The 16,867-nt window shown below is 49.1% G+C and overlaps 1 protein-coding gene across 2 annotated transcripts in view; it reads left to right on the top strand.

Moving 5' to 3' along the window:
• MMP17 (matrix metallopeptidase 17) overlaps window positions 1–16,867 on the top strand; it is a 61,408-nt gene that overhangs the window by 11,842 nt on the left and 32,699 nt on the right. Inside the window, exon 1 of one of the 2 annotated variants that reach the window (XM_062631576.1) lies at window positions 7,683–7,800. The exons of the other annotated variant lie outside the window; for it this stretch is intronic. The gene's annotated coding sequence lies outside the window, so the exon portion shown is untranslated. Of the gene's footprint in view, window positions 1–7,682; window positions 7,801–16,867 lie in introns of those variants that run through there. 2 annotated transcript variants of the gene reach the window in all.

Genomic DNA, 16,867 nt, shown 5'->3' with positions numbered 1-16,867 from the left:
AATGCCGTGTGACTGCTCACTCGTGTGTGTTGCAGCTCTTTCTACTCTCCTCCTAAAGCCACATTTGCAGGGGAAGGTATCCCAGGAAGGCAAACCTTCAAAAGCAGGGGTGGTGACTCAACCAACACGCACCTGCATTGATGTCTTCACTGCAGAAGCAGGCTCAGGACCCACTAAAAGGAATCACGTCTTCATTGCCATTCTTTATTCCTTTGCTGTGGGTAGCACCACAGATAAGAGGCCTCTTTGCTCAGGGGCTGGTGGCTTTTGTGGAATGAACTTCTTGCTCATTTTCACTGCCTCATTTCACAGACTGAGCTTTCAGATCATGTTGTGCTTTTATGTAGGAAGATGAATTTGGGCCTGAGATGGGTGAGGAATGCACATACTGCAAATGCATCTGGGGTTCCAATGTACTGCTGAGGTACTGGGTGCAGTCTTCTGTCAGAGGAGGGTTCAGCAGGGGCCTGATGCTGCTGGACCACTCTTGTTTGCCCCCACCATGGCTACCCTTCCTGGGGGTACCACCTGCCCTTTGCATTTCAGATGTAATGCAGAAAATGCATCTTATCTTGAATGCATCTTAATGCAGTCATGCTGAATTTAAAGGTCACCTTGGCATGGCAGCCTTACTCACGAGTTCGCTCATTCATCTTGTGTCTCAACATCCTTTGGTCACACCTGGGTTTGGATTACCCTCCTTCATCTCTTGCTCTACCCTTTTTGGCTGGTCCAGCACAGGAAAATGATTGCTGCTGTGGTTGAGTTAGAGTGGGATGTTACTTGCAATGTATTGAATTATGTTAAGTATCTGAGTATATGCCCTTATTAAGTATTTGTATAAATCCTTCTGCATGCCCTTAGGTTAAGCTCTCATCTATATAAGCAAGCGGCTTTCCCCAGAGGGTGCTTATCCTCAATACAGTTCAGCTGTCCATAGGGACGGGTTGTAGGGCTCGATGGGCTTTGCAGTGACTTTCCATGGATTTTTAGAAAGCCCTTTACCCGCTCAGGTATTTGGCTTCCCACCCATTGTGAGGGGCTTGCAGTAGTCTTCCACCTTTAGCAAAAGGCGTGATCTTCTGAGCACTGGTGGTTACTTCAAAAGGGATGCCAGAGGCCGGGCAGGTTCCCTCGCATGGCTTGATTTGCTGTGCCTGTCAGCAAGGCAGGGGCAGATCCAGGGATGCCAGGATCAGTGGCCAAGCCTGTGCTGGGCAAACCTGGCTGTTGCCACTTGAAGCAGGGAGCTGACCTCGGCTCCGGCAGCATAAGCCCTGTCTGGTCTGCATTAACCAGCCATCACCAGGGCTGTGACATTCCCCATAGGTGAGCAGTGAAACAGCTAATGACTTCTGCCTTCTGACAAATGTTTCCTGACACCACCAGGGAGGTCGTTGTATTTCCCCCAGAACCATTTGTCTTCTTCTTCCTCCCATGTCTGCATTCAGACCGCATCCTGCCTTCCCTGGCTTTGCACAGCAGCTGCTGCATGGGAGATGCTGCCTGTCCTGGGGTACTGGGGGAGAGGGAGGGCTGCATTCAGCTCTGTGCACACTGTGTTTGGTGCTGTTGAAATCCCCACTGAGTGCAGGCAGCTGAGGGAAGGTGTCTGCGGAACTGCTGCTGCTGCCTTTGCTCTCCAAAGCACCCTGCTGCATTGGAGAAGATCCCAGAGGATGGTGGGGAATGAGAGGGAACCCCTCTTGGTGCATGTCCAGGTTCCCTGCCTGCCCTCCTGCCGCTGCTGGAATCCTCCACCCTATTTTCTGTGGGTCCAGCATCAGGGGTGATGCATCTGGCAGCTCCCATGGGTGATGCAGCTGTTGTACAAGCCTTCTCCATGCTGTCAGGGAGCCCCGTACCTGCCTGTGCTCCCTCCAGTCATGGCAGTTGCTGCCACACTGAATAATTGACAGGATAGCTGCCTGGCTTTGAGGAGCTGCTGCTGCCCACTGCACCCACACTGGGCTGGAGGGTGCAGGTTCTATGGGACAGGCACATGCTGGGAAGCGTTTCATGGTGCTGATAGAAGGGAAGGAGGACAGGCAGCAAGACAGCAGCCTGGGCAAGTCAGCTCCAGAGATCAAAATCACTGCTGTTGGGGTTCTGCTGGCACAAGCCTAAGGCTCTGCTGCCTGGTGTGGGTCCCTCTTCCTGAGCATCCAGAGCTGCTGACAGTGGCACATGGAAGGAAACCGGCTTTCTGAGCGCTCCTGGTGACCATCATGAGCATGCTGCTGCCCATCTGCCCATACGCAGCACCTGATGGAGGGTGGCAGCTGAAGAAATGTGCACAGAGACAGAAATCCAGTGAGCAGCTCCCTCACCATCCCAGCACACACAGCTGTGCTTTGCTGATGTGCCCCAGCCCGAGCCAGCGACCTGCACTGCAAGGAGCATTTTGTGTGCGATGCCGTGTCCGCTGGCCCCCGGGCAGGGTGACATGCTTTGTATTGGATGTATCTTTAGCAAAAGATGGGAGCTATGACCAGCTCCAGGCAGTTTTGAATGGGAATCAATGTTTTTGGCCTTGTTCTCTGTTAAAACACTAACTTCAACCATTTAAAACCAAAGAAAAATAAGGTAATATGTAAAAGTCTCCGTCTGAATGAATAGCAAGTCCTCACAAACAAAATCAAATAAGACAGAGGAGCCTGGAATTTTAAAATTGGAGGAAATGCCTTTTCCTGGATTGATTTCCCCTTGAAAGGGTGAAGCTGCTTCCAACCACCATGGGGGCCCCTTTCCTGTGGTACCAGTACCCATGCGGAGGGCAGCAGGGTATGGTAGGAGGTAGCCAAAGCATCTGGGAAGAGGGAAAGAAGAGCTGGGTCTGGTCTTGCTGCAGAAGAGACAGTGCAGGGTAGTTGCAGAGCCCTTAAGACATCACTCCAAGCTACCCTGGGCTTCACCACTGATGGAGTGGAGCATGGCAATGCCATAAAGATTAGGGAAGGTGGAAGACTTGCAAGACAGTAAAGCTCTGCTAGGGAGAGCATCATTGCTCAGGAGGCTGGTGGGTGTTGGAAAACATTCCCTTTGATTACTGTTTTCCTCTCGCTGTGCTGGGAGATTTTGGGCTGGTTGGGCTTTTTCCAAATCACTCCCATGCGGGTGGAGAGCCGAGGGAGCCGTGTTCATAATCCCTGTGACTTGATTAATTCAGCCGTATGTTAAAAACCTCATGAAATTGGCCAATTTTGCTGAGGTTAAAACAGATTATATTCATCTCCTAACATCATGTTTTGTGAAGAACCACTTGGTGGCTTCTTAAAATGTTAAAGATAGGGGGTAGGCTGCACGGTGCCAAGGAGAAGGCATACTTAAAAGAGATAATATGTCTTCTGTGTGAGCTGAAATGAGGAAATGGATGTTTGTGGAGCTCTTTAAAACACGGTAATGTCAAAAGCAAGGAGAGCACATTTCTTTTTCATTTGTGTGTAAGGTGAAGAAAGGGCAAGCAATTCTTTCTCTTCTCTGAACTCCTGCCATCTTGCACCATAGGAATTGGTGATAATGGCTGCAAAACGGCCCAGCTGGGTCAAGGTTTAATTTTGAACCTTGAGTATCTTTCACTCAGTGAGAAATTCAGATGATTTGACTTCGACACCTTGGCAACCCATCACTGGAACTGATAGGAATATGGAGAGTGGATGCCAGCTGCAAAGCAGCATTGATCCTGGGCCCTGAGAAAGGCCATGCACTGCCTCTCCTGACACCTAAGAACCTTTTCCATTGATTCACCTCCTTTTGGGTAAACGGCTCTTGCACATCAGACTGGGAGTGCTTTGGAAGCTGCTTTTTTACCTTTTTCCTTCTTTCTGGAAGGTCTATGTGGGTTTTGAACTAAGAAAGGGGAAGTTTTGAGGTTTCGGGTGAGGATGAACTCAGAACGGCAGGGCAAGGGTCCTCCAGATGCACTTGTGTGTCAGTGGGATGTGGCTCAGCAGCCCAGCGACCCTGCTGCTGGATCCAGCTGCAGCCATGGGGTTGGTGCAGTGTGCTGTGGAGTGAGAAGAGGTTCTGCATCGTGTGCGTGCAGTCCCTTGTGTAGGACAAGACCTCATGTCCCCGCTCACAAATACCGCTCTGCCGACCGCCTCCCTGGGACGGAGGAACTCCTGTTTAATTACTGCAGCTTTGACTGTGACAGCACAAATTTCCCTCACTGCCTTCTGAACCTTCAGGGGCTCCTGCAAGCAAAGATAAGGCCCCTCTGCAAAAGCTGTTTGCTCTCTTGAGGGTCCTGGTGCTCTGATGCTGGATGGAAGCATGGGGAGGAGCAGAGGGTGATGCATGCCATGGCCATAGGACTTTCATTTTACCATCTTGAAAGGTTTGAAAAATGGGAGTTAATCCAGCCTGCTGCTGGATGAACCTGGACCCTGTCCCTCCAGCTTCCTGTGCATAAATGGGGCTGGAGGGACAGGGGCTGTGGTCTGGGATATGCTTGGCAAGGAGCTGAGCCTTTGGGGTTTGGGGAAGAGGCTGGAAGGAGCCAGCTGGGGCAGAACCTGCCCAGCCCTGCCTGCAGCAGTTCCAAACACAAGGCACTGCAGGAACCTGCCTGCACAATGCTGGATTGGGCCCTTTGCAGAGCAGTGCTGGAGGTGATCCCAGCCATTCCCTTCACTGACATTAGCAAATGCTCTGGGTTTGTCTGTGGGAGGGATCTGGAAGAAACTCATCATCCAGTTGATCACTCAGATGCAGTGCTGCCTGTGCTTCGTTTGACACCATCAGCTGCAAATGTTTTGCCACTGTGTTGGTGCACCAAACCCACTGTCAGTTCAATGAGAACTGTGGTTTCTTCAGCACTGCTAGCAAAATCTGATGTTACCTTGGAATATGTTTTAATTAAGCATCTTACTGCAGAGCAGAAAGCTTGAACAGAGCCCATGCTGCCTTCCACACAGCACAGGCTAAAGCAGCAAACCCAGAGTGTAACCCCACAGCACACGCATGCACTTGCCTCCCCTTTGCAATGCAGGAGTTGTCTGTTTAGCAGCTGCCCTTAATCTTCCAATTCCTCGAGCTGAAGCCATTCAGGTGCCCTATGGAAAGGACTGGTGGAAGTGAGGGCTCATGGCAGCTCCCTGCATCTCTCCCACTGACTAATGCAAAGAGGATCTGTGCCAGGAGGTCTTGGCTTAGAGGTGGGGAAGCAAAAGGGTCTGTGTGATGGCAGTCAGGCTGATCCAATCTGGTAGCTTAAAGGCACTGATTCAGCAGTCAGTAAAATATGCACACGTGTACTCTCTTCAGTAACAACTTATTCACATGCTTAAAACTTAAGCACCTGCTTATTTCCCATTGACTTTATCAGGTCTTAGACACAGGTGCTCATTGTAGCAGGACCAAAAAGGAGAGAGCACTTACATGCTTCCATCTCCAGGTATCTATTGTTTTTACCTATACATTTTTAATGCAGCTTCACTAGGGGAATGAATGTAATGTGAAAACGTAGGGTAAAAGCCTGGCTGTGTGGATGCCTGTGGTGGAAGTCTTTGTTCTACGAGGGTAGAGATTGCATGGGTGGACTAATCTTTAATTTCCCTTTATTGGAAGGAAGAAGGGGGGCAGGTACGTGAAAAATTAAGGTGTTTTGCTGAGCATCTGTGTAATTAGGAAAGCTGACAGTTGGAAAAATTGGACAATTAGATTGTTGCCTAGGATAACTAGTGGTGTTTCCTTCTGGTAGTGCAGGGAGGAGAGGGTCTTGCTTTGGTTCTCCTGGGTTTATTTTGCAGGGATACTGGTGCTCAGCAGCTGCCATCAGTCCTTTTTCATTTCTCCATGTGGTTTGATATGCTGTAACAACTCTTCTCTATCCTAAATGTGCTATTGTGGTGCCAAAAGACATTCACAGGGGAATATTCTTGCCTAGCCCAATCTGTGTAGCTGACTATGGGTCTCCAGGGCAGAGAGGACCGTGCAGCTGAAGGTCTCTTTCCTTTCTCTCTGTGCAGCTCTTAAGCTGGTGTTGCAAACCAGCAGCTCTCAGCCTCGGTGTGTGCTGGAGACCTCTCTTGTATATTGATGATCACCAAGAGATGCTCCTATTGCACAAACTCCTCAGCTACAGCTTCTAAATGAGCATGTGTAGCTTGGAGGGGCTATATATTGTTACCTTCTAGGTGCTCTGGTACGACATCAAAGTGTCAGATGCCGAGAGAGCCTCCAGTAGCCTCATTCCAGGATTGCTGCTTTTGGAGGAATTGGTGCCTTGTTGGGTATTAAATTATTTGTAAGTTGTTTTGTTGGTGGTTGGATTTGAGAATTAAAATGTATTTGTGAAATAAAAGTTTTCAATAATGAAATAAGGTAACAAAAAGATAAAGCCATTATATGCATAATTAAAATGATACATAACTGTATGTTCTTTATGTAGCTGCTTCAGCATCTCAACTAGGTCGTTAGGCTGAGTAATCAGCCCCTAAAGCCTCTCCCAGGATGGGTTTTCTACTGCTCTTTCTAAAGATGCTGCAGAGCTGCTTGGAGTGGGGCCCTGGCCAGTCCTTTTGTGACAGTGGTCCCCCCTTATCTCCTAATTTCTGGGCTTGGAGAGTGGGGTATCATATAGCAAGGCAGAAAGGCAGTCTGAAGACTGCTGAATAATCTTGTTTCATCACATCCTTTTGCTAATGTATTCCTGGTTCCAGGTTTCAAGGTGCTCACAGTCTTCTGAGAGTACACTGGGGGAGTTTCATACATCCCCTTCCCCCTTGCCTATTAACTAATCTGTTTCTTGGCACAATGCAGACATCAGACACAATACTGCAGTAGGCCAGACTGGGAATGCTTCCCTTAGGATAAGAAGCTCTCTCTGCAGGTGCATAGCATAGGGCATCCTGGTGATCAAGGATGGAGGAGGCTGTTGAGAGAAGCTGGGTCAAACCCTGCTTCAAGACTGTCCCAGGGCATCTTATGAGGTGCTAGAAATACAATGTCCTGCTACTGTGGGACAGGTCTCCTGCAAGGGGAGCTGGATGAGGTTATGGCTCTGCAGGTGCCTTGCTGGGGTAGAGGGCCACAGGGAGTGTCTGAACATGTTGGACCTGCTCAGTCCCTCTAAGTAACCAAGGGGAGAAGGATGAGCAGTATCTGAGGATGCTGCTTTGGTTTTCCTAGGGGTGTCCTGAAGATTCCCAGTCAAAAGCACCACAAAATGAGCTTGAATAACAGCATACTTAGACAGCTCATTAATTAAAATAAAGTGTTTTTCACCACTTCTCCAGCTACTCCCAGCTGGAGCCTGCAATGCGCTGGAAGGAGAAGAAGTATAATCTCCTGACAGTTCTTGTTTTCCCTCAAAGCCCGAAGCTCCCACAGCAGCCAGACCCACATGGGGTTGTGCTACCAGCAACATAAGCAACGTGAAAGACATCACTTCCGAGCCTTTGAGTTCAGAGAGAATAATTTAAGCTTCTTTAACCTTTTCTTGCAAGATCCATTTCAAAGGGAGCCTTGCTGTAAGCCCACCCTTGCGTAACATTAAAATGCACTTATGCGCTGGGGCTCTGGGGAGCCTCCCATCACTGGCTGTTCCCTGCTTACCCACAAACTCTCATTCCCCCTGGCTTCATCTGCCCAAGCAGCAGGGGATTTTGCCTTTGCTTCTGCTCTCCTCATGTCCCTGGACTTGGAATGGCTGGAGCTGCCTGCTATGTGCCCAGATCCTGCCTGCACTGGCCGGGGGGACATTCAGCCCTGCTTGCAGTGCAGGAAGCCAGTGGGGCCCCCAGCAGCAAAGGGAGGCAGGAGCAGCCCACCGAGACGGTATTTCTTGCTGTCCAGGTCAAGTACATCTTGAATTTGTTCTGCTTGTATTTGTTAAATTTGTCATAGCTGTTAAAGTTTTCTGACCCAAAGGTCTTGCTTGCCTTCTCTCAACAGTTTCAGTTTGCTATGTGGTGGTGGGTTTATTGTTGGAAATGCTTTCATGCCAGGTTGCTCAAGATGGCAGGGTTCATCTCCGATGTTTTAGGCGCAGGCAGGAAGATAGATGTGGTGGGTGCAAAGGCAGGGGAATGGGGAGCTCTGTGCCCATTTGTTAGTGCCTAACCCTGGGGGCAAAACCATGATGGTTTTGTGGGCAGCATCACTCCGGACTGCAAGGCAGGTGGGGACGGCTGACGCTGGCATTGCTGGTGCAGGAGGATAACCTCACAAGTGGTGCTCGTGGCTGGCACAGCACACCTTGGGGAAGCTGCTCATCTCTTGCAGTGTGCCTGCTGCCTGCCTGCTGAAGACCTGGAGAGGTTTGGGGCAGCAGGAGGTGGCGAGCCATGCTTATGCCGCCTTAGCAGCATCCATGGGGCTGAGGCTTCTACCAGCACTGGTTCCTTCTTGAACCTGCCTTTGCTTTAGAAATCTCTGTAGTGCAGATTGCTGCTGCAATTTTCTGTTTAGCCATATCTTCATCAGGATCTGTCATATTTCTGCTCTTGTCAGACACTTGCTTTCTCTCACCAAGCAGTCTGTGATGGTCTCAGGGTATGCAATGCTTTCTTCTTGCCCTCTCCTTGCATTTCCTAACTTGATTCACATTCTGCTTTCCCACCTGCCAGGCTTTGGTGGGGGGAGTGACCTGGTGGAGCCTGCCCACACCAGTGCCCCACTGCGTGGGTCCCCAGGCTGTCTTATCTGTTGTTCACACTGAGAGCTGGGAAGCTGCTTAACACTCTTAGTAGTGCACTCCATGGTGCACCATATACTCACTTAAACACAAAGCAAACAAAAAGTCTACAGCTGAGCTGGTGGGTGGGGGTTACTGCAGGCGTCCTCCTGCTGCTGCCTTTGTGGTTGCAGCTTTTAGTCAGATTAAATTGTGCAATCTGAATAGATTGTTTTCTGCCCCTCCCCATCCATCAGTCGGAGGATGCCTTTTGCTGATCTGTCTATACTCTGGCTCGGAGCAAGCTGCGGCCGTCACTAAGGCTGGGTCTCGCTGTGTGATGGGTGATGGAGGAGGGAAGTGATTTCTCAGACCTCCTCTCCTCGGTGATCGGCTGGCTCCTTTTTTGCTGTGGGTGTTTTGGCCCAGTTTCATAGGAGCTGAGATTTCACCCTTGCTTTGCCTGCCCTGTGCCTCCCCAAACCTGCCAGCCCATGAAGTGGCAAACTGGGAGCCAAACGAGACCAGATTTGAAGCAGCACAAGTGCCGTGTTGTGCTCAGTGCTGGCCTCCAGAGAAAAGCACTTTATAGCTATGGAACTAAGAGAAAAACACAGTCTTTCAACTTTTGCTGCCCTTGCTGTGTCAGAGCTTAGTTTTCAGCTGCTCCTCTTCAGGGATAGGTGTGGAGGAGGACCCAGCTGCTGCCCACCAGCTCCATCCCTGCTAGGTGCAGTGCTCCTTCCCTCCCATCCAGCAAGCTCAACTAATCTGATCTATTAGGGCTCCTGTTTGATTCTTTAGCCTCTCCACTCTATTAGTTAGCAATTACATTTTTTGGAGCTGGTCACAGAGAAACTGCTTCCTGAGTGTTTTCACATCGTGTTTCCTCTGGAGCTCTGACATAAGCTCCGTGACAGTGGCCTTTCCCCCTTTATTTTGGCAGTTTGGGTAAAGAAACATGCCTTTGTATCCAGTATCCATCTGGGCTCGTGCATCTGATGTATCAGGTGGTGGAAAGGAGGGTTGGCTTGAGGGTGAGGGATGCTGGGTCAGGCCGGGGAGGGTCCTGGTGTGCTGGTGGGAACACAGGTCTCACTGCTCCGTCTCCAAGCCCGTCCTGTGAAGGGCAAATGTGCTCTCAGCTCCTGCCAGCCGTGTCTCTAATACTGTATGAAATGCTGCTCCTGAAAGGAAAGATTCCTTCCTGGCTGTTGTCAGTCAGCAATTAAGTCCTGATATATATGAACTGATCTGATTTCTTTCTTCCCCACCCCCCCGCCTCATATGCCATTATCTGGCTTTGTATAACTTGAAATATTCTTGATGGTCATAAAATTATCTTGGTCTTTTTAAAAGTCAATACTTACTACTTAGTAGAACTGTGAGCCTAGGGGCTGGAAAAGGTTCAAGTCTTGCCAGCCTAGCTAAAAGGCATTAATTCACAGAATATATACATAACAATGCTGTCCTGACCTGCGGTGAGGGCTGCCTGCAAGATTTCTTCCCCTGTCTACAAGATGGACTTTGGACATCTTCTTTTATTGCTTTGAAAGCTTAGTCTGATGGATAGATTGGCCAAAGCCAAGCGAGGTCTTTGTATTAAAGCAAGAAAAGAGACAGATCAAAATTAAGTGTCGGGATGACTGAGATCAGTGTGGGCTGGGTGAACCCACCCCTCTGTGGGTTCTCTGAGAGCAGTGGCAAAGGAAAGGACTCTGATACGTGATTTTGGCTGCTGCAGAGTAACTTTACTCTTGGGGCAGGTCATTTGCTCCTGTGTTTGTTTTCCTTCCGCTGTACCTGGTTAGCAGGTAGGCTTCATGCTGCCCTTGCTCCACCACTACCCTCTCAGACAGCAATGTCTCTGAGCAATTCCCAGCTCCATTGAGGGTCTTGCCCTGGCCACAGGAGGAGAGCTCTGCTCACCCAAACCTGATCCCAGCCCAGCAGCCAGGCTGTGCCCCTTGTTAGGGAGTGATGGAGCCTGGAGCAGGGAGGAAATAGAAGACAGTGGCTGGGAGCAAGTGGGCAGCTGTGCTGCAGGACAGGCCCTGCATTGTGCTCGGGCACCTCCAAGAGATGGGCAGTGAAGCTTTCCACTGGATTTGTTCCCCTCTGCATTGGGTCAGGCTGGATTTTGTGGCCCTGTGCTGGCTGTGACATCCCCATGTCTGCAGGGAATCAGGCAATGCAGACCTCAATGGCAAAATCCAATTGATTTTCCCACCCTGCAGTTTCATTCCATTGGGAGCACAAATGCTTTTATTTAGGGGTCCTCAGGGAACCCTGCATGCCTCAGTTTCTCAGCTCAGCCACCAACCACGGTCCCCAAACCACGCTAATGGCTTGTTTGCAAAGCAGGAAGGAGAGGGGAAAGATGACAAAAGGCATTAATTTAAGGAAATAAAGAAATGAAAGAAGAAGGAAAGGCTCTTGCAAACCCCTTACTCTTCCCACCCAGCCAGCTATGCCATAACCTCATTAAATGCAGGCACTCGGCTGTATCCCTGTTCACAGAAACCTGGTTTCTTGCAGAAAATTCAAAGGACACTTACATGCAAAACCATCACTTTTCCCAAGGCCTTATAAATGGTGGCATTAACTGCAGAAAAGGGAGCAAAACAAAGGCTATGAGGGGTTTGTTTACCATTACGGCCTGATCCGTGCTGGCAGGGAGCCACTGACAGCATTGCTGCCTTGCCACCTCCCCAGCAATACTACATTGATTGCAGAAACTGCCCAAAAGAGATGAAAATAATTATTTTTAAAATCCATATTTAAAAAAAAAAACAACAAAAAAAAGGTTGAACCTGAGGCTTTAACCAGGGAAAAAAAAGCCCAGAGAATAATACATAACACAAAGTGCTGCTGTGAGTAATTGCTGACAGGCATTGAAGTTCAATGGCCGGGGCATCTGACTGGGACATAGGGGGCATGTTGTGCTTCCCACAGTGTGACCTCCAGCCCATGCCTCCTCCTCCCTGTTTCCCCTTTGTCATTTCTCTTGCTGACATGGAGGGATCAATCTGGCGGAAGGACAGGCTCTGCCTGTCTGCGTGTAGCCTCTGTGCATCGCTGCAGGACAGCAGCCTCAAAAGCAAAGATGCTATTGCTCCCAGAGGGCTATTATTTGTACTATTGCTAGAAGAATGTTAATTTTAGTGCTGCTAGATTAAGCAATAACATAAATATGTGATGGGCAATCTATGTGAAAACTTGAATTTGCATTAACTTGGGGATTTACATGTTGATTTCTGCGTTTATTTTACCAAGAACAAGATTAACTCACTTTAATAGCTTGATGGCTGAAATTGGCCTAATCATGCTTTCAAAGTTATATCCCTTTGAGGAAGAGGCTGTGTCCTACCCCTGTGGCTGCTGCTGTGGTTTTGCTTGGAGACAGCTGTCTGCTGAAGTGGGTTAATTGCACAGCAGCAGCAGCTCTGCTTGCACCGAGATGTCTGTGTCCTTGCTATGGAAGAAAATGAAGGGTAATGTTTACTCTGGTGGCTGTAGGATGTAGAGAAAAAGGAAAATAAATCACCAAACCCGAACAAAACAAAGCTAGTTTCTTATCACAGCTAGTCAGGTCTCAGCATCTACCCTGCTTAAAGCTGTTTGAAGGCTCTCTGTGCTACCTTTGCATTCTCCAGGCTAGATGTACCCCAAAACATCTTTTAAAAGGAAGGCTGGAGCTACAGAAAGCTGCAGGTGTCTGGAAGGATCAAATTGCTTTGTTCCCTGTGTTGAAGAGAGAATAACACTTATTTACAGGTATTTTTATAGCTCTCTTGTGCTCACTGCTATTTGAGCACAGTAGCATCCTTCCTTTCCCAAGCAAACCAGGAAGAATTGGCAGGTTGGTCAGGAGGAACAAAGATTCACCTTGCTCTTTATGAAAAAGAAGCTCATCGCCTGCATTTCTGAAGCTTGTTGCATACTTGAGGCAAAACCCTAAGCCATGCAGTCAGCAGAACCTGATGCTTTGCCTTGGTCCCTTCAGGAACATACGTGCCCTGTTGTCTTCTATCTTTCTGGCAGGTTTTGTTTGCCTTTCTCCATAACAGTGTCTGTTGTAGCATCACTGCTCTGAGTCCTTGAGCCCCAGGTGCTGCAGGGGTGGCCATGTGTGGCTCCTCATCCTGTGGGAAGGCATTTGGCTCTTTCTGGGGGAATTGCCCAGCTTTGTGAGCTTTGGTGATCAATGTATCAGCAAACTGTAGGCATTTTCTCTACTCCAACCAGCAGCACCTATAGACTCTGCAGTTGCAGGATGATGCCAGTTACCTTTCTGCACAAGGTTCAGCAGGAGATTAAATTGTGGTATTGAGGGCAGGAGACAGCAGGCCTGGAAGGTTGGCTTCCATGGAGTTAACAAACGGTACTTGATATATATATATATATATATATATATATATATGGCCAAAGAGAATGGCAGCCCGCTCAGCATGCCAGGGCATGTCTCTGCCTCTGATGAAGAGGCATCCTGGTGCCGCAGAGAGCGATTCCCCTCGTGACGTGATTTAGATGGTCACTTTGACGTTTTCAATCAAATGTGTTGACACACCTTGTGTCATGAAGCTGAAGAAGTCAAAATATATGAGTCCTGAGGAGAACAAAAGGCAAAACAAACGTGGTGTGAGTAAGTGCATCCAATTTACCAGATGGATTTCAGCTCTGCTGTGCGGGATGGCTTGTTCCAAGAGTTTCTCTGCATTTCATATTCTGCTTATGTAGGAATGTTAGACCTTTCCATTTAATGAGTTTGATTGGTATCAAAACCTAGTCTGCATTGTTCCTGCTAGAATAGGTCTCGGGAAGGAGCCAGGGGATGAATTTCTGCATAAATTCCTGAGCAGAGCAGTGTCTGCCCATAATGGAGCCATCTGCCTCATCCTGCCATCGCCACCAGCACCTACAGACCTCACAGACATGCCTTTAGCTCAGGTTCAACAAGATAAAAAAGTCTGTCTCCCTTTACTGCTTATGCCGTAGGGGTTACTGTGCAAGGCAAAACAAGCCAGGGAAGTGTGGCTCAGGGCTGAGAGCAGCAGTAGGTGGGGTGGTTGGATGGGATCCTTCTACCTGGGTCTCAGCATGGAGTATGTGACTGGGAAGCTGAAACACCTTAATCTCAATATTTGTCTGTGCTGCAAATAGATCTAATGGGGGTATAAAGTCTGGCTGTTCACACGTAGAAAGGTGAAGGATGCCTCCAGCTGTGTGGGGCTGTATCAACACCACAGAGAGGCCACAGAAGATTGGGGATATTTTCCCATTAAAGCTTTTTCAAAGATGTAAGTTTTACAATCTTTTCATCTCATCATTTGCCGCCCAGTGGGGGAGAGATGATCTTTGTGCATAACTGTGCCTGTTGCCAGCCATGCTGGGAAGGGGATGTGCAGAGATGCAGGCTGGAGGGCGGTGGGGAGAGTGGGCTCCTTTATTACAAACCTGGAGTGGCTTTTGATGTGTAAAATCGCAGGCACTGGTTTTAATTTGCACATCCCACATTCCTGAGATCAGGGCCGCAGTGAGCAAATTGCTGCTGCTGTAATTAAGGTCAGGACTGGAACCGTGGTGCTGCACACAGTGGTGGTCGTGCTGGTGGCCATCGTATTGGGAAAAGGCTTATTCCTGCCTAACAGCTTCAGGGTGCTGCTGCCCCCCACTCATCCAAACCCATATGAACAAGAGTTTGAGGTCTTTAGGCCGGTGAGAAAATGGCAGCAGAGGGACCCTCTGGCCATGAGCACATGGCATCAAGCCACCCAGCAGATACCTGGGGTTGGGGTGACTGGTAGGTGCCCCAGGGATGCTGGTGCTGCTGGGTACCAGCCTCTTGGAGGGGTTATTTGAAGCAGTGTGGGGGTACATCAGGACAGTCCGTCCTTCCGCACATGGCTGCCTGGTCCCCTTTCCTTTCAAAAAGACATGAGTCACAGCAACACTTTGTACCCATGTTCTTCAAGGGAACATTAAAAGCCACCCAAATACTATTTATTGTCTGCAGCCCGTACATAAAGCATCCCCTCTGACTGAATGGCTGCTGCAGCTGGTGCCATCAGTCACAGCAGGCACCTTCTTGCTGCTCCTGGTCCGGAGCTGGGAACAAGGACTCCTGATTAGGTATTTAGTTGTCCATGAGTGACGCTGAACCTAGCCTGGTTCCCCCTACCAGGCCTTGGTTTTGGGTGACACTGTTAGAATGAGGAGCCCCTTTCCCTGGTTCTTCCCTGAAGACCCCTGGCTTCCACCCCATTTACAGGAGCCTGGAGATGACCTTGAGCACCTGAAATGCCTGTGCTTAGCCTGCCAGATTGCTGTGCTGGCTGCACACAGCTTCCCTCTCCCTGAGGTAACAGTCCTGAGCTGCCCTAAGCACAGCAGCGTCTGGAAAACTGGGAGATTTGGGCAAAATGGAAGATTTTCAAAATGGGCAACTTGTTGGTAGTATTTCAGCCAGGCACACTCAGGCTTGGTTTGGTTTGGATCCGATGGGCCAAGCCAGCGAAATACTCCAAAGCCAGTGGGACCTTCTGAGGATGTTTCCATCACATTATGATGAGTGCTGGGCAGATGGAAGTTCTCATTGCTGCAAGTGCGATGTGGGGTTTGGATCTTGTTTCCCTCTGAACTACCTGAGTAGGACATAACAGTCCTTCATCTGGGGGTTCCCACACCCCAGGGGTGGGTAGTGTGGGAACAGCAGCCAAAAGCCCCTTGCACCACCTGCAAAGTAGAGTTATGTGCCACTGCCAGTGCCCCATCATTCATTTCCTTTTACTGCCCCTGCCTCAGTTTCCCCATTGTAAAACAGGACCTGTGCTAAGAAAATGCTCCCCATAGCAGCCATGGAGTGAAAGGAACACATGAAAGGGTTGCAGGAGTTTTCCCTGTGTTATGCATGTGAGCAGGAGCAGTTGTGTGCTGATCACCAGCGGTGTGTGCACTCGGAGGGGGCACTGAGTAGCTCCCCTGTGGAGCTGCAGTCCTGGCAGGGGACAGAAGAGCTGTGTTACAAACAGCAGCCTCTCTCCTAGCAAGGAAGCAGAAAACCTCTACTTCTCCAGTATCCCATCACTGTGCACTTAACCGGGATGAATCTGTGTGCCTGGAAGCAGCTGGCAGGGGGTGAGCAAGGGCGAACAAAATCGGTAGCACATGCACAAACCATAGCCTGTACCCACGTTTCTGTCAGATAAAGCATTGCAAAGACTCTGCTCTCAGCCTATTCTTCCGTGTGCCAGAGCCATGGGTGCCAGCAGTGGACCTGGTGTTCCTGGGGAGGAGCAGTGGGTGGTTTGCAGGGCAGATGCCAGCTGTGCACAGCTGGAGGGATGCATGGATCCTTGGCAGGAGGAGGGCTTGGGACACGCATCCTTGGCTCTCACACTTGTGTGGGAGCTAGTTATTGCTGTTTGCTCAGTCGTGGTGATTTGGTACATACACAAGTGATACTGCATTAATTCTGTACGGCTTGGCATGCCTAAGGAGATCACACTGTGTATAGCTGTGGAGGTTTCTTATTATTTAAACAAGCATTTGGGGCAGGGGGAGTGCTGGTAAAAACCAGTTCTGTGTTCAGCTCGTTTGCCAGACTTGGGTACTGTATAATTTGGATCCCGCTGGGGAGGAGCACAATCTGTGGTTTCATTTGGATTCTGCTTTGTTCTGGTTGTTTTCTGCAGAACCGCTTTGGTCCCAGGTCATGATTAACACCGGCTCTCACTGAAAGTAGAGTCATCCTGGTAGCCACAGGAAAAAGCCCTGGACTAGTCAGAGCAGGTTAATTATTCATTCCAGTTAGCTTGTTTGAATAATTCAGGAGTTTTTGTCATGCTTTGCAAATTGCCCAACACTTTGTGGTGATGCAGGCTTCTTTTTATTGTAATCTGCTGCTGTTCAGTGTGTAACTCCTTGCAGCTTGTACAGCCTGTGGGGTGCTCCTGAAGTACTTCTGCAGAGTTCCCAGTGTTTGCACCTGAGGGCTGGTCCCCAGACAGTTGTGATATTATTGCTTCCTTTGGTTTAATAGCCTGGCTTGCAAACAGAAGGCTTCTTTTTTTGCTGTTTGACAGTTGCCCACAGCATCAATAATTGTTCAAGACACTTGTACAGCTAATAGAAAGTGCCTGTCAACAAGAAAAGCTCATTATAATACCTCTGTTTTAAAGAGACTGGGGGAAGCAGAAAAGCCAAACAGGTAGCAAATATGTTGTTCCTGCAGTCACATAGATCCAG

This window comes from Pezoporus occidentalis, unplaced genomic scaffold, assembly GCF_034315485.1.
Source record: "Pezoporus occidentalis ecotype Australia unplaced genomic scaffold, CSIRO_AGI_Poc_V1 ctg37, whole genome shotgun sequence".
NCBI classification, from domain to species: Eukaryota; Metazoa; Chordata; class Aves; order Psittaciformes; family Psittacidae; genus Pezoporus; species Pezoporus occidentalis.
This window is presented reverse-complemented; position numbering and strand designations above follow the sequence as displayed.